The sequence below is a fragment of the Pan paniscus genome, chromosome 5 (genome assembly GCF_029289425.2).
Source record: "Pan paniscus chromosome 5, NHGRI_mPanPan1-v2.0_pri, whole genome shotgun sequence".
Lineage (NCBI taxonomy): Eukaryota > Metazoa > Chordata > Mammalia > Primates > Hominidae > Pan > Pan paniscus.
In genome coordinates, this window is record NC_073254.2 from 32,703,522 (window position 1) to 32,715,778 (window position 12,257).

The following is a 12,257-nucleotide window of genomic DNA, read 5'->3' on the forward strand; positions in this document are numbered from 1 at the left end:
TACCAGTGCTCCCCTCCAGAGCTCCGTGGCAGGGTGAGTCATGCTGTGGGAATCTCACACTGGAAATGGCCAAAAAGCTTCTATTTGCTTCAGTGTTAGTTTCTTTCTTTCTTTCTTTTTGAGATGGAATCTTACTATGTCACCCAGGCTGGAGTGTAATGACTCAATCTTGGCTCACTGCAACCTCCGTCTCCTGGGTTCAAGCGATTCTCCTGTCTCAGCCTCCTGAGTAGCTGGGACTACAGGAGCCTGCCACCACACCCAGCTAATTTTTTGTATTTTTAGTAGAGACGGGGTTTCACCTTGTTGGTCAGGCTGGTCTCGAACTCCTGACCTCAGATGATCCACCTGACTCGGCCTCTCAAAGTTCTGGGATTATAGGCATGAGCCACCACGCCTGGCAATGTTAGTTTGTTAGCCTGAGGAAACTGACACTTTTCTGAGGGGTAGCTAGCATGGCAAGAAATTAAATGAGCATTCTTCTTTTTTTTTTTTTTTTTTTTGAGACGGAGTCTTGCTCTGTTGCCCAGGCTGGAGTGCAATGGCGTGGTCTAGGCTCACTGCAACCTCTGCCTCCCAGGTTCAAGCTATTCTTCTGCCTCAGCCTCCCGAGTAGCTGGGACTACAGGTGTCTGTCACCGCGCCTGGCTAATTTTTTTTATTTTTAGTAGAGAGGGGGTTTTCACCATGTTCGCCAGGCTGGTCTCGAACTCCTGACCTCAGGTGATCTGCCTGCCTCGGCCTCCCCAAGTGTTGGGAATACAGGTGGGAGCCACCGCTCCCAGCTAAAATGAACATTCTTTAATATTGCTATGACCTTAAATCCTCATCTGGTATTCCTTACTGTGATAAGGTGGGGGCCAGCTGGGCCACCACATATAGCTGTGTAGGTTGTGACTTGCACAACTCCAGGCCGTCCCTTTTCACATTAGCATCTATACCCTAGCCTTTTATCTCCCAGGCCATTCCTACTTTTCCAGCCACATGGAAGAGAGAACATAAGCAAAAAAGAAGTCTCATCCTTCTCCTCGTTCCTCCCATTGAAAGGTCCTTCTCCCTTACATGCACCACGTGGCCCATTGCATGCTCTCTGTGCTGTGAGTGTGTCCTGGGCCCAGAGTAAAAAAGGTTTCGTTTTTGGAAGTGAATTAAGGAAGTGCGCTCGAGTGGCTTCTTGACTTTAGTATCTGGGAAAGTTATCTTCCTAGAGGTGATGAAGGTGCTAAAAAGCAAAGTGGAAGATATGTGGATAACATACCTGACATGCTTTTAGCCCTGCCAGCCCTGACATAGGAAGAATCACATTACCATTAATGTGAGGACAAGCAGCCTGAATCAGTGTGGCCCAGGATAGACATGACCTAATTTGGAAGCTAAAATGTTGTTCTACAAAAAGGCCTGAGGCTCTCGTATCCCTCCTCTCCAGCATTGTCAGTTCCTTTAGAAAAGAGAAAGGCAAAGGTTGATGGGAATGCTAGTGGAAATGGAATCAGGTTAGCCTGGAAAGAATTCTATGCTTCCTTTGCACTATTTTATGTACAGTATCTGTGTCTGTTTGGTTGACAACAAGGAAGGAAGTTGCTTCTCCCTATTATTCCTTATCAGTTCACATGTCTCTGTTCCCTGAACATTCCCAGTACTTTCTGCCTCAGCTATAAAGTTCTCTGCTTTGAATTCTGCCATATTCAATGCTTAGCAAAATACAATACAAAATTATTTGAATTCTGCTAATTCAATGCTTAGCGAAAATGTAAAAAACTTTTTTAGTATAAAATCTTAAAAAGTACTCAATACTACTTAAAAAAGAGAGAAAATAGAATAGTATAATAGTATCATACGTCCAGTAGTGGGTTGAAAATGTTATGCCCATGTCCTGATGCTGAAAATTTATGAATGTGACTTTATTTGGAATGAAGGTCTTTGCAGATATAATTAAAGATCTGACAATGAGATCATCCTGAATTATCTAGTGGGCTCTAAATTCAATGATAAGCGTTCTTATAAGAGACAGAAGCAGAGAAGACACAGACACAGAAGAGAAGGCCATGTGATCACGAGAAATGGATTGGAGTTATGAGCCCGAGCCCATGGCCAAGAACCCTTGTGGCCACCAGAAGCTGGAAGAGGCAGGAAGGATTCTCCCTTAGAGCCTTCAGAGGGAGCAAGACCCTGTTTTGATTTCAGACCTCTGGCTTCCAGAACTGTGAGACAATAAGTTTCTGTTGTTGTAAGCCCCCCAATTTGAGGTAATTTGTTACGGCAGCCACAGGAAATGAATACATCATCACCTAGATTCAAATTCACTATTTTGCCACATTTGCTTTACTTCTGTCTCCCTCCCTCACTCCCTCCTTCCCTCCCTCCCTCCCTCCCTTCTTCCCTTCCTTTTTTCCTTCTTTCCTTCCTTCCTCCCTCCCTCCCTCCCTTCCCCCCTCCCTTCCTTCCCTTTCTTATGAAGTGTTTTAAAGCAAATTCCTAATATTATATAATTTAACTCCTATATACATCTACATATATCTCAGAATTTACAAGCATTTAAAAATGTAACCCCAATGCCATTATAACAACCAACTAATTAACTAACTAAAAATAAGTATCTGGTATCTAAAATATCTTTTAATATTTCTCTTTAACACTATCTCTGAATCTTACTAGATTTTCACTCCTCTTTGAATTTTCCTATATTTTTGAGCTATCTTTCTAGAAAGGAACTGCCTAGGATTAAATGCACCATTACAGGTTTGGGCTTCTATGTGTATGGATGGCAAGTATCTCAATGTTCTTCCTCACTAATGGTGAAAAATTTTTGGAATTCTTTCTCTAGCTAAAAATAAAGATTTATTTTTTCCTTTACAACATTAGCTTTTGTCTAGGATTGACATTCAGAAGTCCCATTTCAAAGTCATTTGGGAGGTGGGTGAAAATAAAGTCACAGAACAGAAAAGCAAACTGGATTCTAATATTTTTGCCCCAAATTTATAAGAATTTAGCTGTGAAAAATGAAATACAAAAAAAAGGTGAAAACCAGGAAGTTATTCTAAGTTGGCTTTTAAGTGATTCTATCACAAGTTTCCCCTTTCTGAGAGAAATTTCTTTTTTTTTTTGAGACGGAGTTTTGCTCTGTGGCCCAGGGTGGAGTGCATTGGTGGCGTGATCTTGGCTCACTGCAACCTCCACCTCCCAGGTTCAAGGTATTCTTTTGCCTCAGCCTCCCAAGGAGGTGGGATTATAGGTACCCACCACCACGCCCGGCTAATTTTTGTATTTTTAGTGGAGACAGGGTTTCGCCATGTTGGCCAGGCTGGTCTCCAACTCCTGACCTCAGGTGATCCACCCGCCTTTGCCTCCCAAAGTCATGGGATTACAGGTGTGTGCCACTGCACCCGACGGAGAAATTTCTGTAACATTTTAAAAGTGCCAAATGTTATGCTCTGAATAATTGTGTTTGACAGTCCTTTCAAAGAGATATATGGTGCCCAATGAACTGTATTTCAGTGCTTTCTGTTACAGAGGCATATACCCTTTTGGCACTTTACCTGTGTTCCCCAAATTGCTTTTCTCTTTTAAGGACGTTACTATTGATCATGTCCCTCATCCCTAGTAAAAGGAGTGAAAGGAAAATCATTGATACATGTTATAAAAAGGGTGTACTGGCATCTCTTTAGACACGGTGTGAGTGGTACAGGTTGAATCCTTTGCCTGAAAATTACACTGTCTGTCTCCTAGGTTATTACCTTAGAAGCTTCTTTGTTCTAAGGCATGCTTTGTCAAAATTTAATACTCTTTAGAAAGAGTGTGCCTTTGCATGCGCTGAAAAATATTGGTGTTGTGAACATGAGCGTCGAGGCTTCGGTGGCTGACCATGAGCTGAGAGCTAGATGTGTAAAACTGGGGAATGAATATTTTGGGGAGACAGAAGAGGTAGTGCCATCATGATGGAAGAAAGGCAGCCTGAATAACAAAGAAGTGTGAAGGTACCAAGGATAAAACCCTCCAGCCTCTTTTCCCATTGTTCCTCCTTCAAACCCTTATGTCCCTAGGCTCAGGGCTGACTTGGGCACTGGGACAATTGCTGAATGCTGAGCTTTTCTGTCTGTAAGCAGTGGAACTACATCATTTGAAGTGGGCTTAGTCAGATCTTGAGATCTAGCCAAGTGACTCTGCCTCCCTTGTCTCTCTTTATATATTATATATTTCATGAATGGTTCTCTTTCAACAAGGAAGCTACCTCTCCTTCCTGTAGACTTTGAAGCCCTTGATTTGTGCCCATGAACTTGTTTGTTCATGCTTAAATGAAACCCTTGGCAGAGTAGACAAGCTTGTTCCCAGTCTCTTTTCCTGGTAATATTTTCTTCTATCATAATCCAGTCAAAGCGAAGGAGGAATGTAACTGATAAGCACACAGTTTATAGCATCAAGAGTTGGGAAGTAAGAATAATGCGTTTGAATTCCAACATCTACCACCTTCGTTGATAACTTATTGTCTTAATTTTCTCAGCACTCAGCTAGAAGAGAGGAAGAATGATTCGGTCTCTCAAAATAAAGGATAGGTCTGGTTTCAGCTCTGACATTTAGAAGTGCTTGGAAGTCATCACTTTTACCCTTATAACAAGAAAAAAGCTGAACAAATGGAAAATTAATGACTTTTTAAAGACCTACTGGAGAAATAAAGTCATAGAGCAAACCCCCACCCTGAAATCTGGAGAGACAGGTGAATATAGAGAATAATAACTGAGGTCAGCTTACCTGAAGCAGAAGCCACTGGAGCCACACATTGATAGCACTTCAATGGCAATTCTGACAAATTGCTAGAGTAACTCCTGGAGGCCCAGTTTAGAGGTGCCCCATACTTTGTGGGTTTTACCTCCAGGAATCCCACTTGGTTCTCAGATGAAGATCTGAGAAAAGCCCCCACATATTTCTGGCAGGGGTGGGCAAGGGAAGTAACTGTTTTGGATTTCACCCAGAGTGTTTCCCATAACAAAGGCCTGCTCTCCAAGACTAACAACTTTACCAGAGTGTTATCTACCTGAGGGAAGGGCAGTTAGTCAATTCCAGTCTCCTTTTGCCTTCTATTAATATTTCCCCTAAATGGAGGGAAAAACAGGATAAGAAACACTTCTCAAGGTCATGTCCCAGGGATCCAGGCCCACTAAAAGACTGAGATTTAATGATAAGGTTATTGAGCACTTTCTCTTCCCCACACCTTACCATCAAACCAACTAGGTTCCAGCATAATAACAGTAGATTGTAACTAAAAGAGCTTCAAGACACGGACTCTATTTAAGAAAGAGTTCTTAGGGAAATCCAAAGCAAACAGGGTGAAAAAAAATACAAGGACACCAAAGGAAACTGAAGTCTCTGGCACCTACAGGCACATAAAACACTAAACACAGCCCAGTTCTCAGCCAGATTAGCATAAAACCTCACACTGAGGCCTATTTACTATAATTCTTGTTCAAAACATCAAATTCCCACTTTTAGCAAAAAAGGGCAAGACATACTAAAAACAAAACACAGTCTGAAGAGACTAAGCATCAGAATCGGACTCAGATATGACACAGATTTTGGAATCATGAGATAAGGCATTTAAAACAGCTAAAATTAATATGTTAACAAGTCTAATTTTAAAAAGTAGAAAACATGCAAGAATAGATGGTAAATGTGAACAGAAAAATGAAAGTTCTAAGAAAAAAAACAAAAGGCAATGCTAGAAAGTAAAAACACAGAAATTTTAAAACCTCTTAATGGGCTCATCTGTGGACTGGAAATGACGAAGAAAAGGATCAGTGAACTTGAAGATATGTCAGTAAAAACTTCCTATACTGAAATGAAAAGAGAAAAAAGGATTTAAAAAAAACCCATAAAAACAGAATAGTGTATGCAATAACTATGGGAAAATTACAAAAGTTGCAAATATATATAATTGGGATACCAGAAGAAGAAGAGAGAAAGAGGCAGAGAAATAATTGAAGTAAGAAATAATAATGGCTGATTATTTGCAAAATTAATGACAGACACCAAACCACAGATCCAGGGAGCTCAGAGAAGCTTATAAGAAACCATGTTAGAGCTGGGCGAGGTGGCTCATTCCTGTAATCCCAGCACTTTGGGAGGCCGAGGCAGGATCTCCTAAGGTCAGAAGTTTGAGACCAGCCTGACCAATATGGTGAAACCCTATCTCTACTAAAAATACAAAAATTAGCCAGGCATGGTGGCGTGTGCCTGTAGTCCCAGCTACTCAGGAGGCTGAGACACAATTGCTTGAACCTAGGAGGCGAAGTTCGCAGTGAGCTGAGATCACACCACTGCACTCCAGCCTGGGCAACAGAGTGAGATGTTGTCTTAAAAAAAAAAAAAAAAAAAGCAGCAGCCATGATCTGGGAGCAGTGTGTGTGCCTGTAATCTCAGTTATGTGGGAGGCTGAGGTGGGAGGATCACTTGAGCCCAGGAGTTCCAGACAAGACTGGGCAACATAGAAATATTCCATCTAAAACAAACAAATAAAACCACGCCAGCAAGAAGAAAGCAAACTGAAATATTTGTTTTGTTTCCTTTCCTTTTTTAATAGTAGAGACAGGGTCTCAGTATGTTGCCCAGGCTGGTCTCAAACTCCTGGGCTCAAGTGGTCCTTTTGCCTTGGCCTCCTCAAGTGCTGGGATTACATGGACTGAAATATTTAAAGAGTTGAAAGACCCCACTAACCTAGAATTCTATATCCAGTGGGATTATCCTTAAAAAGTGAAGAAGTATAAAGACAGAGGCCAGGTTACACCTGTAACCCGAACACTTTAAGACTCTGAGGTGGGAGGATTGCTTGAGCCCAGGAGTTCAAGACCAGCCTGGCCAAGATAGTGAGACCCCTGTTTCTAATAAAAAATTTTAAAACTTTGCAGGGTGTGGTGACGCATGCCTGCAGTCCCCGCTACTTGGGAAGCTATGGTGGGAGGATGGTTGGAGCTCTGGAGTTCCAGGGTTACAGTGAGCTACAATCCCACCAATACACTCCAGCCAGGGTGACACAGTGAGACCCCAATCCCCCTCAAAATTTTAAAAAATAAGTATGAAGACAGAGGTTAAAAGTAAAGAGATGAAAGACATACCATGCTAACACTGTCCAAAAGAATGCTGGAGCAACTATATTAATTTCAGAAAAAGGAAAATTATGGATAAAGAGGGGCACTACACAATAAAAAGGAGGTCACTTATTTACGAGGCATAACAGTCCTTAATGTGTATATGCCGAAGAATAGAGCATCAAAATATGTGAGGCAAAAACTGATAGAACTGCGAAGAGAAACAGATTAATTCACTATTATCCTTGAAGACTTCAACACAGCTCTATTAGTAATTAATAGATCCTGACAGCGGCCGGGCGCAGTGGCTCACGCCTGTAATCCCAGCACTTTGGGAGGCCGAGGCAGGTGGATCACCTGAGGTCGGGAGTTCAAGACCAGCCTGACCAACACGGAGAAACCCCGTCTCTACTAAAAATACAAAATTAGCCGGGGTGGTGGCGCATGCCTGTAATCCCAGCTACTCGGGAGGCTGAGGCAGGAGAATCGCTTGAACCCAGGAGGCGGAGGTTGCAGTGAGCGGAGGCAACTTGTTGCACTCCAGCCTGGGCAACAAGAGCAAAACTCTGTCAAAAAAAAAAAAAAAAGATCCTGACAGCAGAAAGTCAGTAAGCATCAGTAAGGACATAGTTGAACTCAACAGCACCATCAATGAACAGACTTAATTACCACTTACAAGATATAGGTTAGCCTTACTTTAAACAAAATTGGAAATACTAAAATACCTCCTTAGGAAACCAATAAATTTAGGTGTGATGTTTCATTATATGAAAGAATTTAAAATCTATTCTTATTTTACCTGACTTTTCTTCTTTTTTTTTTCTTTTTTTTTCTTTTTTCTTTTTCTTTTTTTTTTTTTTTTTTTTGTCGTTGTTGTTGTTGAGACGGAGTCTTGCTCTGTCACCCAGGCTGGAATGCAGTCATGAGATCTCGGCTCACTGCAACCTCTGCCTCCCAGGCTCAAGTGACTCTCCTGCCTCAGCCACCCGAATAGCTGGCATGACAGGCACACGCCACCATGCATGGCTAATTTTTGCAGTTTTAGTAGAGACAGGGTTTTGCCATGTTGGCCAGGCTGGTCTCAAACTCCTGGCCTCAAGTGATCTGCCCGCCCTGGCCTCCCCAAGTGCTGGGATTACAGGCATGAGCCACCACGCCCGGCCTACCTAAGACTTTTAAAAGTTTTCCTTTAACCATTTAAATTACGAATTCATTTAGAAGTTTACGGCTTACCTAATCAGAAACTGAGTTGTGATATGGATCATCATAAACCTCTGTAAATATTTGAAAAAGTGAACTCCAGAATTGCCAGTGGCTGTTACTTGTGATGAGATCAGCAAACAATCCCCTATAGAACTCTTGCCAGGGGGCTTGTCTTGTAATTTGTGATTTTTTTCCTAAGTCCGAAGCGGAGAGTGAAGGAGTGCCATTCCTCCACACCAAAGGTCCCACTTTTCAATGACAGTTAGGGAAAAGAGTATATAAGACAGCTCCTTCTGCAGGGCCAGCCACCTCCTTGCCTAGAAAATTATTGTCTGCTCCTTGTTAACTCCTCACGTTCATTCGTTCTGTCAATAACATTTCCTGAGCATCTGCTATGGGCCAGGCACCACCTCAGATGACCACAAGCTATTCAGATCAATTGGCAGGTCATTAACATCACTGTGTGCATCAAAAATGATAATAGATTAGAAATATTGGAAATTCTCGGCACAAGTTTTCTGCCCCATGTTGCATATGTTATCAACCAAATGATTCTCATGGGAGATGAAATGAGAGTCACTGCAAATCAAGGCCATCTCTTTTTTTTTGAGATGGAGTCTCGCTCTGTTGCCCAGGCTGGAGTGCAGTGGCACGATCTTGGCTCACTGCAAGCTCCGCCTCCCGGGTTCACGCCATTCTCCTGCCTCAGCCTCCCGAGCAGCTGGGACTACAGGCGCCCGCCACCATGCCCGGCTAATTTTTTGTATTTTTAGTGGAGACGGGGTTTCACCGTGTTAGCCAAGATGGTCTTGATCTCCTGACCTCGTGATCTGCCCGCCTCAGCCTCCCAAAGTACTGGGATTATAGGCGTGAGCCACCAAGCCCAGCCAAGGCCATCTCTATGCCTTTCTTTCTCTCTTCCTGCTCTCTGGCTGTGCACAATCAGGCTCCGGTTAACCAGTTGGGGCTTTTATTCTTGGGAGAACTTGAAAGTTCTCCCAGCCACATCAAAGCCTGTTCCTCTAGGACTCCAGGTAGCTGTGTTCACTGATTCCTTCATTCAGTCAGTACTCAACTAAGTGCAAGATGTGCACTTGAGGATGATCTAAAATACAAAGACAAATTGACCTCAGCCACTGCCCTCTAGTAGTTTGCAATTTATTGTATTCCTTCCCAATAGTTCTTGCAAAGTACTTACCCGTGTCCTGTATTTCACAAATTTGGTTTATGTCACTTAATTATGTTTTCTTTCCCACTTTTCATATATCTTGGAAGCACCACATATGTTATGAGAAGAATATAATAATCTTTGTGTATGTATTGGTAATTTCATAATCGCCAAAACCACACCCTCCTTGGCATAGGTTTAAGAATCAGGAAATCTGGGCTTGAGACCCACTTGTGCTTGTGTGGCCCTCCATCAGCCACTTAACCTCCCTTGAGTTTCAGTTACTTGACCTGTAAAATATTTCTGGCTTATCTATTGCACAGTTTTTGTGTATGTGTGGATCAAATGAGCAACTGTACAGGTAATCACTTTCACAATATTAAATGACATACAGATGGAAGTTGTTATTGTTAAAAGTTCGTGCCAGAATCAACCTCAGACTTTGCTTATGTGTACAATACAAATGCCATAGAAATAGTAACTAAGGGCAGAATTTGGCCCAGGGCACTTTACCGCAGTTTTTTTTAAGGCAGATGAAAAAAAATTAAAGACTTTTTACTCAAAACAGAAAACTTTAAAACAAGAATCAACACTTGCCAAGGACATGGTTTTTAAGTGGATCTTTATGACGGAAATTCAGAGGATGATGGAGACCTTCTGAGATCAGGAACTGAAAGAGAAAAGCCTTTAATGTTATCATCTTCCTCCTCCACCCTTGCGCTGCCTTGCTTAGAATTCCTTATCTAATCAACTAGAGTCACACATCTTAACAGTCAAACAATAAAAATGGGATGCACTTTAAGTCTGGATCGTTAGAGGCCAAAATCAACCTGTTGTTCAGGCTGCAATCATCCTGCCCAGAGGGCACTGAGCTCCACTTTCACTTTTAAGGGAACTGCAAATAAAATGCCTTTCTCTCCTGGATTTTGAAATTTTTTTTGTTAAATCTGGTTAAAATACGCATTATGTTCACAGAACCTAGCAAAGAAGCAAATTTTATGCTATGAAATGTTAAAGAAAATGCAGTGACATGTTGGGAAGGAAGGGCCTCAGATAATCCAAGTTTCTCCAGCTTGGACTCCTATGTGTTATGGCTGATTCTAGAAAACTAGAAATAGGAGCGATTAGTGCAAGTCCGCTTGGTGTGGAGATCAGGATGGTGACAATGAGAAGGGGTGAAGGGAATTGGAGGGTACTAACTACTTCAATTAAAAACAACAGAGGCCAGCCATGGTGGCTCACATCTGTGTTCCTAGCACTTTGGGAGCATGAGGTGGGAGGATGGCCTGAGCCCAGGAGTTCGAGGGTGCAGTGAGCTGTGATCACAACACAGCCCTCCAGTCTGGGTGACAAAGCAAGACCCTAACTCAAAAAACAAAACAAAAAGCCACCACCAACAAAGGAAATCTCACACCCACTGTAGGTGTCTACTATCAAAAACACAGAAAATAATAAGTGTCAGTAAGCATGTGGAGAAATTGGAACTCTGTGCACTGTTGCTGTGAATGTAAACTGGTGCAGCTGCTATGGAAATAGTATAGTGGCTTCTCAAAAAATTAAAACCAGAATTACCATTTGATCTAGCAATTCCACTTCTGGGCATCCAAAAGAATGGGAAGCAAGATCTCAAAGAAGCATTTGCATACCCATGTTCATCGCAGCATTATTCACAATAGCCAGAAGATGGAAGCAATTCAAGTATGCATTTGTGGATGGACGGATAAACAAAATGTGGTCTATACATCCAGTGGAATATTATTCAGCCTTAAAAAGGAAGGACATCAAGGCCGGGTGCAGTGGCTCACGCCTATAATCCCAGCACTTTGGGAGGCCGAGGCAGGTGGATCACCTGAGGTCAGGAGCTCAAGACCAGCCTGGTCAACATGGTGAAACCCCGTCTCTACTAAAAATATAAAAATTAGTCAGGCGTGGTGCTACACATCTGTAATCCCAGCTACTCAGGAGGCTGAGGAGGCAGAATCACTTGAACCTGGGAGACAGAGGTTGCAGTGAGCCGAGATCGCGCCACTGAACTCCAGCCTGGGCAACAGAGTGAGACTCGGTTTCAAAAAGTAAATAAATAAATAAATAAATAAACCTTGAGGACATTATTCTCAGTGAAATAAGCTAGTCACAAACGACAAATATTGTATGAATCCACTTATAGGAGGTACCTAGAGTATTCAAATACATAGAGACAGAAAGTAGAATGATGGTTGCCAGGGACTTGGGGGAGAAGAAAATGGGCAATTTCTGTTCAATGGGCACAGTTTCATTTCTGCAAGATAAAAAAGTTCTGGAGACCTGTTGTACCACAATGTAATAATACTTAACACCACAGAAGCTACTGAAACTTAATTAAAAATGATTGACATTGTAAATTGCATGTTATTTTTATCACCATTTAAAATTTAAAAATTATTTTAAAAATTGAAAAAAAAAAGAACAAAGAGGAAAAGAAAAACCTAAATGAAACCTCACTGCCCAGATTAACCTTATAGTTAATGATGAATTTCTATGTTCAAAGATTCTGGTGGTTTCCCATTCCTGTAAGGTCCAAACTCCTTACAACATTCAAGGGCTTCTTGGAGGTGGCCTCAATGACCCAGCCTCCGAGTCTTACCTTCCACCACCTCTTACAAGCTCTAGCTTCTATAGTCCCTGTACACTTCTGCACTCTCATCTCCATGATTTTTTTTTTTTCCAGCCAAAATCTCATCCACTCCTCTGCATCCATCCACATGTCCTGGGAAGCCTTCCCTGATCACGTCAGAGGTAAACAGCTCCCCTTCACTGGGTTTATATTTTGC